Source organism: Molothrus aeneus, chromosome 4 (assembly GCF_037042795.1).
Source record: "Molothrus aeneus isolate 106 chromosome 4, BPBGC_Maene_1.0, whole genome shotgun sequence".
NCBI classification, from domain to species: Eukaryota; Metazoa; Chordata; class Aves; order Passeriformes; family Icteridae; genus Molothrus; species Molothrus aeneus.
The window spans coordinates 31,745,729-31,757,355 of NC_089649.1; the positions used below are offsets into that span (position 1 = coordinate 31,745,729).

General features: G+C 37.3%; 1 long non-coding RNA gene across 1 annotated transcript; it reads left to right on the forward strand.

Moving 5' to 3' along the window:
- Positions 1-80: 80 nt before the first annotated feature.
- LOC136556060 (uncharacterized) lies at positions 81-10,825 on the forward strand. The gene is made up of 3 exons (XR_010783575.1): positions 81-305; positions 7,253-7,434; positions 10,214-10,825. It is a non-coding gene; the product is annotated as an uncharacterized lncRNA (long non-coding RNA).
- Positions 10,826-11,627: the final 802 nt, after the last annotated feature.

Genomic DNA, 11,627 nt, shown 5'->3' on the forward strand with positions numbered 1-11,627 from the left:
CGGCGAGGGCGGCACCTGGCGCGGCCGTTTACGCCCCGGGAAGTTGTCGGTGGGAAGAAGGAGGCCGGCGGGCGGCCCCCGCCGCTGCCCCCTCTGCAGCGGCCAAGTGGCGGCGCAACAGGTGCTGGGGAGGGAACCGGGGGAGGGGGGCTCCCCCTGCCCCGTGTGCCCCACCAAAGGGGCTCCCTCCGCCGTCCCCCCAGCAGGACCCGAGGTCACCACCGCGGTCCGGACTCAGTTTGTGTGTTTGGCAATCAGGGCGAGATGCTGACTTACCCGTATCTGTTCACTGGGATGTTATTATGGTAATTGGGTTTGTGCTTGAAAACTTGGTGCTTGGTTAAACATTTCGTCTAAAGGATGCCCGTGGTATTGGGAACTAAAACACTGAGAAGGGGTTTTTAAAAGTCTCTGAATACTTTTTTTTTTCTTTGCTTGTTTGGGTTTGTTTGTTCTGGGTTTTTTGTACTAGAAGTTGTTTTGGTTACCCTGAACTGGGACATCTAACAGTTGCATAAGCAGATGGAAACATAGGTTCAACTCTTTGTAACTGTCCCTGGCTTGTTGCACTGCCTTGTGGTACTGCAACAAGCCAGGGACAGTTACAAAGTAAAGTAACTGTAGCAAAGCAGATAGGATTGGGTTCCTTTTTGCTGTTTGACCAGGAACCAGAAGTGAGATTATGTCAGGGAGTATTCCCTATTAATGTTGGTGAGGACTAAAAGGACTGATGATGTTCAGCACCCATATACATCTTTGCTAGAGATGGCATTTCTAGTTTGCTACAGGACTGGAAATGTGGCTATGTGGCGGGTCTGGGTAACAACACTGAATGCTAACTGGATATCAGGAGGGCAAAATAAATAATTTAAACATATCTTTTTTTTTTATTGAGAAGTTTTGGAAGAGTTTCTTAAATTTTTTACTTCAGCCCCCATAGTTCTAAGGTTGTTTTGGGGATGAATGGGGGACCTATACAGCCATATATATATTTTTGGGGGGGCTATATAACCATGATATGCTCAAGACATACAAGAGAGAAACTGAGTCTGCATTGCCAGAATCTCAAGCACACACTACATAAATTTCTTATCCTTTGACCCAGCTCTTTCCATTATATAACTGAGCTGATTCCTTGCCTCAGCCAAAGTAACCCTTGAGACAGTGATAAACAACCCCTCTGTTCCTAATAAGTGACATATTTCCAGTAGCAACTGAAAGCTGTCCAGCCAAGCTGGGCTGTCTTCTGAGCAGCAGACTTGGAGCATACCGTAAATAGCAACCCTTCACTTACAGAGCGTGAAGACAGAAATGTACTGCACAAAGCAGACTGTGCAGTTACTTTTATTATTGTTATCCTTATAATTTTTTTGGCTTCACTGTTGTTATTTTAAAATGGAAATAAAAATAACATGTCCAACTTTCTAGGTCTCCTACCCTGATGATTACAAGCAGTGTCTTGGGTTTTTTTAAATTGAATAAATGAAGTATTACACTGTAGCTTAACCTTCATTGCCTGAGGATTTTGTGGGATTCTTTTTGTATTTTGGAGTACTGATGGCAAGTTCACTCTGAAAAACATGGACCTAATGTCTTATGTTGTGTACATGAAAAATAAACTATCCATTGAAAAATCTAGGCTGCATCAGACCAGGGTTTCTGGAGGTGCTGGAGCATGCCCAGAGAAGGGCAGTGGAGCTGGGGAAGGATCTGGCACACAACCCTTATGAGGAGTGGCTGAGAGATGTAGGGTTGTTTGGCCTGGAGAAAAGGAAGCTCGGGGGAAAGACTCTATTGCACTCTTCAGCTGCTTGAAAAGGAGGCTATAACAGGGTAGGGATTGGTCTCTTCTCCCAAGTCCCAACAGGACAAGGTGAAACAGCATCAAGTTAGGTCGGGGGACGTTTAGATTGGATATTAGGAAAAACCTCTTCACAGAAAGGGTTCTGAAGCATTGGAAAAAGCTGCCTGGAGAAGTGGTGATCATGATTCCTGAAAGTGCCTAAAAGATATGTAGATATCACATAGGAAGATGGTTTAGTGGTGGACTTGACAGTGCTGGATTTGTAGTTGTACTTGTTCATTTTGGTATTTTCCAGCCTAAATGATTCCACAATTCTGTCCTGGCTCAGACTTTCCAAAGGAAAATGCAAGAACCCACATAGTGGATGAATATGGAATAACACTGCCTAGGGTGGAAGCTTCCATTCTAAACCTCCTGTAATTAAAGGTCAGGGTATATTTTGATCATTGAGGCTTTACTTCTCTAAAAAATGCTTTTGTTGCAAATTCCATGCAAAATATCATGTGAGATAATCTCTATCCTTAAATATGTCAAATCTTCTCTGAAATTCATGCTAAGCATTTATCACCAGCTATGTTTATTTTTAATGTTATTGCTCTCCAGTTTCATCAGGTATATCTATGTGCTTGGGTTATGAAAATAAATTATTTATGTTTGCCTCCTTTAACCTCTTCATCTTCTGTGTAACAGCTGCATCACATCCTTTCCCAGATTGGCATTTTTACTGTGGTTTTCACATGAAACCTCTATACTTCTAAGGCCTCTCAAGTGCCATCTGTTTTTGTTGTGTTTTATTTGGGGTGGGACAAACAGAACACAACATTCCAAGTGAAGGCCTAATCTAATATTATATAGTGAATGAAAATATAATGTTTCATTGTATATAGTATCTGTTGTTCATACCTTTAAGTTTTTATATGATATACTCATGTAATAACCCATGGAAGTATTGGCATTAAAAAAGTGAATGTCTAGGTAATTGTGACATATTAATGCATATGTAATTCAGATAACTCCTGCCACTGCATATTGTGTTGCCCATACTGAATTTCACTGGGAACCAAAGTGCCAATGCAGCTAAGAGTTCTGGTGACTCAATTCTGGTGATCCAGTAAAAATTTCTCTGGATATCATTTTTTTCTACATACATTATAAATATTTTTAACTACATAGGAGCTTTATGTTCCTAATTTTTCTCCATTATTAGAATTGCACTTTAGTTTTTGTCTTTTTATCAGTCACCTCACCATAACTCATCTCAAAATTATTTAGTCAACACTGTAGTCTTTCAAAGACTTTTTTTCCCCTAAATGTTTTGTAATGTAGTCTATAAAGTGTGCCTCAAGTATTTTTAAACTTAAATATTTAAACAGATTTTTCTCTGTAAATTGGGATATTCAAATTGTCTGAGATGCCAACTTTGTTCTGTAGAATAGTCTCATTGATTTGACATATTTTCATGTTTTATGACTCTGTTTTTTATGATCCTCATTGAGAACTATCTTTGAAGGAGTATTTCTTTTACTTGAATAAAATTTGAACTATCTGGATTATCCCACAGGAATTTATTGTGTTGAGACTTAGCCACCATAGAAGGCAACAGAAATTTGGCCTGTTAGGATATCAGAGACTTACTGTGATGCTGTATAGCCTTCCTGAACTATAAATATCCTTGAAATGAAAGGGCATTCTCTGTGATTATTGTTAACTGAAAGGGTTACTATTAAAACATACATTCATCACACAATCTTCAAAACCTTCTCTTATATCAGCAAATATTTCCCCACACCAAAGTAAAAACAATATGATCACAGTGCCAACAGATGTGGACAGTCACAGACACGTGCTCCACACCTTGTTCCTTCATCACTTTGAAACAAGAAAGGCTCCCCATTATTTTGGAAGTGGGCTGGAACTGGCAAGGTGCACAGATGTTCACTGACTTCCCTTTATGGTTTGAGCTGATGCCAAGAGATATGGGTTGCTTTCAGGGAAATCTAAATATGCCAACTAAGTTCTGTGAGGAAGTGTACTATTTCCTTTTCCTAATATGCTGTTTTAGACTTTTTTCCCCTCCAAAAGCTTTGCAATCACATAAGCATTTCTCTCATGAGAAGGAATAGGATGAGAAATACAGTGTTTGGGGGGAAAATAGCAAAAGGCTGAGATACAAACCCATTTTTAGGCATGATGAACCAAAGGAAAAATATTTCTGGAGATGTATAACTCCAGAAATGCAGTAACTTCTACCAAATTCATTCTCACAAGAGTGAGACATGAATGTACAGACATTTATGTACCTTTGCAAGACTGCAACCCACTGTTGGGAAAAAGAAGATGGATTGATTCACTTTTCTCTCCAAAGCTTGTTTCACTTCTAAATAAAAATAGGAAAAAGAATTAATTAATACATATGCACTTTTATATTCCCATATATTCTAAATGTACCTGTATAATCCTTGTAAGTTCATACTAAAGGCAAAACAGTATCTAGCAAAATTTACAATATAATTTAGAACTAATAAATATCTGCTCATCCAGACACACAGGCAAGTGTCCACTTTTGTGAAAAGTGCTCCTGAATTCAGTGTAGTTGAATTACTTACTGGTATAAAGTAAGTAATTTAACATGAATTACTTACTGGTATAAAAGGGCTGAGCTTTAAATGCTTATGTTCATATTATGGAATTATTTTTAATTATTAAATTAGGTATAAAATATTATGTTTTGTTAAAATCTTTTTATGCATGAGTGACAAATATGAAAATAGAAATGGCATTACATACATTGATTGCCTTTTAGAAAAACAATAATAAAATTTTCTACTCTCATGATCAATTGGAAAAGAGGTACTTGTACAAATAAACATGACTCTTCTAATCTTACTTATGAGGTGCAAAGGCTGTGCATGGAATTGAATCATACCTGTGTTAGAAAGTACTGCTGTAAGTACAGTAATGATAAATTTTAGTGGTTTAGTCTTATCTGTTCCTGCTGAATTTGTAAATGAGCTAAAGATTTGTTGTCCTATTTCCATGCTGCATTCGAAAATATAATAAAGAAAAATGTGAAGTCCAAAGAGGCTTCAATTCTATTGATGCTTGTGTGGTATGGACTGCTCAGACATGAACAGAGGAGAAGGACTCCAAACTTAGTTTGGTCACCTACAAATAAGCCTTTGAAAACAGATTTCTAAGCATATTAGTGTTATTCTGCTCAATGCTGCATAGCTTAATAATTATTCAAAATGTCTCAAACATTTGGGATCAAAGTCCTCATTGTGCTTTTGTGTGGTTTCCACTTATAAGCATTGCTTTAGAGCAGTCACATATAAGAATTCCAATGATTCAGTCAATTACATACACATATATAGTCCAAGTTACAATGCAACTTTATGTAGGCTGTGGGAGCTACACCAGGAGACAAGGACAGAGGCCCACTAGAGGTCTCCCAAACTGTGTGAAAGAACACTACCCACTTCTGGCACCTGCTAGCTCAGTTGGGTCTTGATGGACTTCCAAAGTCAGCATGTAAAATGTGGGATGTGGAGGTCACTTTTGCCATGTAACATGTTTGCTAAACTTCAATATAGACTAAACCCAGCCTGAAAGCATCAGGCCCATGCTGGTCTGAAAGTCAGTGTTTCCCCATGGGATACGTAGGAGTGTTCTGGGTGTGAAGGTGTCTCTCTCAAAGCATTCACCTTCCTCTGTATGCTTTCAGGGTAGAAGTTCCTGTGATTTTACACCCCTGTTCAGATGCACCTCAGTATTCAAATGGCGTGTGCTCTTAGGCACATGCTTGAGCAAGTGCATAAGGACTTGAGCAAGACAACAGGCTTGCTCAGGTACTCATGAATGTTTGACTGTTTATGACTATGTGTGTGATGACTTTGGTTATTTATGTCAGAAGTAAGCTTTCTGTCTCCTTTTCAATCAGATGGCATCACTTATTGATCACTAACATCTTTGGTTCTATCAACATGGAATCTATCAGCACGGAATCCTTTGGTTCTATCAGCACGGAATCCTGTCATGATCAATACTGAAGATGGCCTGTCTCTTTAGAGCTTTAGAGCTGTTCAGAATTCAGCTATTGAATTCTGCATAACTATTGGTCTTCCTGCCTGTCTTCCTTTCACTGAGCATTACAAGATACAGATATGCAATCAGAAAACAAATTCTGGTTAGTATTTCTAAGCATTACTAACCACCACTATTTAAAAAAATAGTATGTGTCATGTAGTAATAAAGTCACATTGCTATGTCCAGGCTCAGTAAAATTAAGGGTAAACTGTATTATTCAAAACAGATTTAAACCGATTATTTCAAACACTGATAAGACCCACTTATAGCATTACAAGATTTTTTTTATACTGAAATAATTCTAAGCTATTTATATATAAATATTCAATGACTTTGAAACTGCTCTTCAGAAAAAATGAAACTCAGCTGAGAGTATTGGTGGCACAGCAGCATAATTTTGCTACCAATATTTGCAATTTATCTAGAACTTAACAGCCTGAATGCAGATTGTCTATCAAACAGTTATACTACATCTGTCACATTTATTTGCATGGAAATTTACATCTATTGAGTTTGAAACAGAAAAATGACATGTCTTGATTTACTCTATGTTGCAGGAATTTTATGTTTATAATATTTAGAATAGTATTAATACCAAGAATTTTGGTTGTTGAACATGTTTAATTGAACCAGATTTTTTTGAATAACTGTTGCACTTCAGCTTTAGTCTTCTAGTACTTCAGTCCAGACAGAGCAGGAGTAATGCTGAGACAATTACAAAGCTATGAGCCTTCATTGAAGCACTAAGTCAGCTGAAGAGGACAGGAGTCGTATTGACAACATCAGCTTCCAAACAGCATTGTTTAAAGGCTGTATTGAGGTTACAGTTTATTTGGTTAATGAGATCCATCTAAGAAGATATGGAAAACAAATCCAAGTCCATAGGTTAGAGAACATTAGGAATCTAACAGGAGTAGAGGAGTAAAGGTGAACTGAAGAGCAGGAACAACCACTCAGGAATGATGAGGCACTGGAGCAAAATTTCTGCTACATATGGAGTGTCTGTCTTCCCTAACCCTGATTTGCCACTTTACATTTCCTCTCATTTGTCCTTTCCCTGTCTCTTCCCTGGTCTTCCTCTCTTTCACCTCCTCCCTTTCATCCTTCTCTATTAATTAGTTACTACTTCTACTGCACTCATTATTTAATTAAAGTCTTGTCCTCCTAATCTTCTCTCTCCGCTCTTGATTTAAGTCCTATCTTTCTTAATCCACCTCCTTTCCTTCATAGCTGGCCCACTGATACTCTCTAGCACTCAGATTTGTTTCTTCTTTGTAGTTTGCCCTGTTTTATTTCCTGTCAATCTCCAGGCCAGATTTGCTTACCACAGCAAATATTTTTATCCCCATTTTCATCTCACAGAAGGATTTACCACAGCTTTACTGAGGCCTTCATTGCATTGATTTGTTCAACATGGGCTAGTGGAGTGAATCAATTGATGCTGCAGATCCAGCACCAGCACCGTGGATATGTTGAAGATCTTTCAATATGCTTCCGTAAGAAAATTCTAATTCTGCAAGACAGCTATGAGATGATAATCAGTGGTAAGATATGTCTCAGAAGGTGTCTTTCTTCTCAAAACTAAATTCCAGTGTAAATTACCTGCTATTCTATCTTTCCCAACTCTCATAACACCTTTCTGAGGTCCCTCTAATTTTAACTTACAGTACATACATCTCCTTATTGATGGAGTGTCTCTGCCTCTGAACAGCTTCCCTGTTCCACGCTGCACAGAGTCAACTGGAGAGAAGATGTTCTAACAATTCACCTGAACCTAGGCTTGGCATCATCCACAGAAGCACACCAGAGTGTTATTTAGGCTATCTGGAGCTTTTCCAGAGAAGAGGGGAAGATCTTCCAAGGAACTGATCTGTAATACTTAAGAATATACAGATCAGATGCAAAGTTTAATTTTCCAAGTTTCTTAAAATTTATTAATTTATGTTAAAAAAAAAGAAAAAAAAGCATCAGGCCCATGTTCAAAGTAGTTAATATCACTTCCTAAAACATTAACTCATCAGAAACTTTAAAAAATAGCTTTAACATGGGAGACATACAAAATCACAAACTCTGAGTTTCTCATCAGTTGCTTCATTCACAGAACTATCTAAGCTATTTTGGCAGAAATAGAGTTCAAAATGGAACATGAAGGCTTTAATCCCATGTATTTTTCCAAAGTCAGAAATAGTAAGAGTCTTTTAAAATTTCAGGTCACTTTAGTAAAAAGCAACAGTCTCTATATTTTCAGATTTTTTTAAAAGATCTCATTTAACCCCTTCATTCAATAGTATGTTTTAAAAGCAGACATAGATTCTACAATTTTTTCCATAAGATAAAATGTTATTGTGAAGGGCTGAGCAGCTTAATGCTACCAAATTTTTTTCTACCCCTTCCTACATAAATATAGGTAGAATTTCTTCATGTTATAAATATATTAATCTGAGATACTGAAGAGTGGTTAAATTATTACTTAGCTATACTGCAAAAGAACACAGAGTAAAGCCTACTTCAGTTTTATTATTTCAAATCATACATTGTTTTTTGTATCTGGAAATCCAGGTAATTCTGCAGCAACTGGACTGCCAGCTGGACAAGAGTATGAAGAATATACAAATGATGCATTATTCATACCAATATATTCTCATTGTTATTTTCTTGCCAATTCACTGAATGGAAATACACTACAAAGGAAAATAATTGTAAAGCTTTTTCCAGTAATTTTTCAAAGCTATCCCGTGACAATTCACTGGTGTTCATGTCATCCAGTTAAGAATGCACAATATTCCAGAGTATTGCCAACATTTTTCTTTATTGATCACACACTAGCATCAGTCTCTCATTCCCATAGCACCATAAAAACTGAGAACTTCAGCTTCACAGCCATGTGGATCACAGATCATCCCATAAAATATGTTTAGGTTGACAGTAGGTCTTTGAACCACATATTTCATATTATGTTTCTAATACTGTTGTATGTTGTGCCCTGTCACAATCCATTTTGAAAAGAATACCACTCCATTAATATTGAAATTTATATAAAATACTCTTTTCTCCTTAGACTATGTGTCTAGTTAGGTATTTAGAGTGGATTTGTGGACGTAAATATTGTCATTCCCTGGTGCTCCTTCAGCATGCTAGTTACTGTCAATAGCCCAAAATTTAACATTGGCTAAAGGAAATAGAGGAGCTGAAGCTGCTGAGGTTTTCAGCATCTTTTTTGTGGAACTCAGTACCTCCCAGGATCATGCCTTCCTTCAGAAAGCACATCAGCAATGCCCAGAATGAATAGTGTGAATAGGGTTGGACCTGAAGAAGCTCTTAATCAATGCAAAATATGAATGTTATTACAAGGACATATTTTGAAAGAGTAAACAAATTTTGAGATTATAGTTCCTTATTTACACAAGGGCTCCTGATCTAAATGGATTTGTAGGACCAGATTCCTAGTCCTCACCCACTACACTATTGGACAAGAGCCTAAAAACTCTTCTACACGAGGACTCCTGTCACACACATAGAAAGAGTAAGCCTGTTCACGCCTGAATAAAGCAAATATGACTTGATCCTTTGTAGCTCAACACATTTCTGTTCAATCCTGTGAACCACTGAACTGAGTAATCTTAATTCCATTATATTCATTAAAAAATCAAAAACAAAGCTAAGAAAGAGTGCTCAGTCCCTCATGTAATTGGAAATTAATGAGAAAGATAGTTCAATAGTGGGTTCCCTGCATTCAATTCAACTGTCCTGTTTACAGCCTGATGAATGGATTTTGATCTTTTTTTGATGCAGGAAATAATGAAAGCTCTATTTTCAGTGCCACACCTGGTCATGACCAGCTAAGTCATACTGAAGCAAAATGATCGCTAAGAGCGGGTAAAGCTACAGAAACTGAATTATTACCTCTTTGATTGTCCAGTTTGTGTTCCCCTCCTCAGTTTCCAGGAGTCTGGCATATCTATTATTTTCCACCCATTCCATAATTAATCGCTTGTGTACTTACTGCTACCTACAAAAATATTTTGTCACATAAAATTAGTTGTTATGGTTGTATATTTCAAGCAGAAAATTTTTGTGTGCAGTAAGTTTTAACAAGTGATTATAGTAATAGCTTTGTTATGCCTGTTGAATATCTTATGAAAGGAGAATGAATTTTACTTTGGCAAAGACAGCAGATGATGGCCAGTAGCCTGTCCTTTTTTTTCTTCTGGTCTAATACAGCAGAATTCTGCTTATGGACAGATAAATCAATTCTGGTTTTGTAGTGGAGGCTAGTTTTTATTTTAAGGGCATTATAAATATGGACCATATTTATTTTTTCAGCAATTTCCTGGAAAGCTGTGTGTGAGAATCATTCCATCAAGCTGGGACTACTCTAGCCACTGAAAGATGATCATTCAGTCACCATGCCCCTTCATTCCACAAACTATGAGCAGACAAATATCCTTGTACTCACAAATACCAAGTTATTGTAAATGTACTTTTGACATCTGCAGTTTTAGTTAAGACTAATATATGGCTTTAGGTAATTTAGAGAAATTAATGCTAATTGAATAGATGAGAAGAATGTTATTCATTGCACAAACTAATTCAAAACTGCTAATGCAGTTATCAGATGGAAGTCAGATTTGTCCTATCAGTTAATTCTTATATGAATATTATGGCATTAAGAATAGCTGCTACATGTTGAGACAGTGGAAAACTCTAAATGCTTTTTACATTCCTGTTCCATTTCTTTTTCCAAGGTTGTTAGCTTTGATTTGTAGTTCTTTATCTTATACTGAGTGAATTTTTTTCATGCAGGACCAAGTGCATTAATAGCTTAGGGCAATATTATGAGTTATTTTAGGTAAATCTGCCCATAGAACAATGTTTATAGCTGCTAAATAATACCATTTTGGTTCTCAAGGTTATTAAATCAGGTTCTAACTTGTAAAACACTACTAAAGGAAAATAAATAATATAATAAACTATATAATATTTTGGAAATTAATGAGTTTAAGATTCTGTCAAGTATCCAGTGTATAAAATAAACATTCATGGCTCACTTTGCAGATGTGAACTTGTTCATTTTACTGTATAGCAGAGTACAACATCCAGAAGGAAAAAAGAAAAAAAAACCCAAAGCCTTCCAGCAACACATTCCCTTTTCTGTAGTCACTCATCACTCATCTCTGGTTTATCAGGGACAGAAAGCAAAGGGAGTAAAGTATAGGAATCATCAAGTGACATCTGACATTTATTCAATGGAACTGCTGAAACAGCTACAAAGAATGAAAGCAGAATGGAAAATTTCCCTACAGAGAAATCACTATGGGGATTAAGTAAGGTCTAACCGATTTGCATGCAAAGTTGTGCTAGCATGATCGTGCTGCTTTTTGAATGTCAGCTTGTGTATTTTTGCAGTGCTGCATTCTGCCTTCAGGAGGTATCAGTCCTCTCAAAGAGCTAGAGATTTTTCATCTGGCGCAACTCAATTTAAATCCAGCCTAGTCTTGTTCCTGCCCATGACAGGTTTGTCTGGATCCTCAGTTTGACAGCACCATTGTGGGGCAGTCCACAGGCCCCCCTGGTACGTGGCAGCACTGTGTGGGCAGGTAGCAGCTTATCTGCAACCAACTTAATCAACACAACTTTTTGTAGCATTATGATATTATCTAAAATTCTGGGGAAAATAGACTTGGGCCAACTCAGCACTTTGCTTGAGATGGAAACCATTCCTGCACTGAGACCACTG